Here is a 1,585-nt window from a genome sequence, read left to right as displayed (position 1 = left end):
GTAATAGAAATTATAAATGTATCTACCAAAGAGTTACAAATAAAACAAAATTACGGCTTATTTCTGCATTTCCAGCAAAATGATCTCCCATTCACTGCATGGATTCATCCCGTCCTACGTAACCTAGAGTCACTGAGTGAGATTAGATGGTAAACTGTCAAATTAGAGATGTCTTCGAATTCGAGGGGGGCAAACTGAGCAGGACGATTTGGTCAGTCGCACATTTTAGTTTTGCTATAGAAAATCTACAAATTCATACTCCGATTACATAGAGCAGCAGCAGGAAGCGCGTGACGTTGTCATGGCAACCAGATACACTGCAGGCAAATTATTATTTAATTATTTTGCCACCATTTGCCACACTAAACTTAGCAATAAACATGTTGAGACTTGAAATATGTAAAATAAGAGTAAAAATTAAGTAAACCGTTAAAACTGCTAACCTTTGAGATAAATTGAGAGAAATGACCATTAACCCTATTACAAATGCAAAATCAAAAGAACCAAAAAAAAGAAAAACAACAACACTACAGTTCAACTGCTTGGGGTGCAGTCCATGAACAAAGTTTGGTCTTGAGTGCACAAGTCAGTTTAAAGGGTTAGTTCACCCAAAAATGAAAATTATGTAATTTATTACTCACCCTTTGTTGCTCTACACGGCAAGACCTTCGTTTATCTTTGGAACCCAAATTAAGATATTTTTGATAAAATCCGATGGCTCAGTGAGGCCTCCATTGACAGAAAGATAATTAACACTTTCAGATGCCCAGAAAGCTACTGAAGACATTTAAAACAGTTCATGTGACTACAGTGGTTCAACCTTAATGTTATGAAGCAATGAGAATACTTTGTGCGGCAAAAAAAAACAAAATAACGACTTAATGACAATATCTAGTGATGGGCAATTTCAAAACGCTGCTTCGTGAAGCTTTACGAATCTTTTGTTTCGAATCAGTGGTTCAGAGTGCCAAAGTCATGTGATTTCAGTCATTTTGATTTTGTTTACGCAATCCGAACCACTAATTAAAAACAAACGATTCGTAAAGCTTCAAAACAGTGTTTTGAAATCACCCATCACTAGGTATTACGTGTCATTATTTTGTTTTATTCCTCAAAGAAACGCTGCAAAAACAGAAACGCGCTGCAAATGCTCACAACACAACAAAATTAAGAAACGCGCTTCAAAAACAGAAACACGCTGCAAATACTCACAACACAAATAAAGAAATGCGCTGCAAAAACAGAAACACGCTGCAAATGCTCACAACAGAACCAAACAAAGAAATGCGCTTCAAAAACAGAAACACGCTGCAAATGCTCACAACACAACAAAATTAAGAAACGCGCTTCAAAAACAGAAACACGCTGCAAATACTCACAACACAAATAAAGAAACGCGCTGCAAAAACAGAAACACGCTGCAAATGCTCACAACACAACCAAACAAAGAAACGCTGCAAAAACAGAAACGTGCTGCAAATGCTCACAACACAATCAAACAAAGAAAACGCTGCAAAAACAGAAACGCGCTACAAAAACAGAAACGCTCTACAAATGCTCACAACACAACCAAATAAAGAAACGC

Source organism: Sinocyclocheilus anshuiensis, unplaced genomic scaffold, assembly GCF_001515605.1.
Source record: "Sinocyclocheilus anshuiensis isolate Anshui unplaced genomic scaffold, SAMN03320099.WGS_v1.1 scaffold983, whole genome shotgun sequence".
Taxonomy (NCBI): Eukaryota; Metazoa; Chordata; class Actinopteri; order Cypriniformes; family Cyprinidae; genus Sinocyclocheilus; species Sinocyclocheilus anshuiensis.
Note: the sequence above shows the minus strand (reverse complement) of the source record.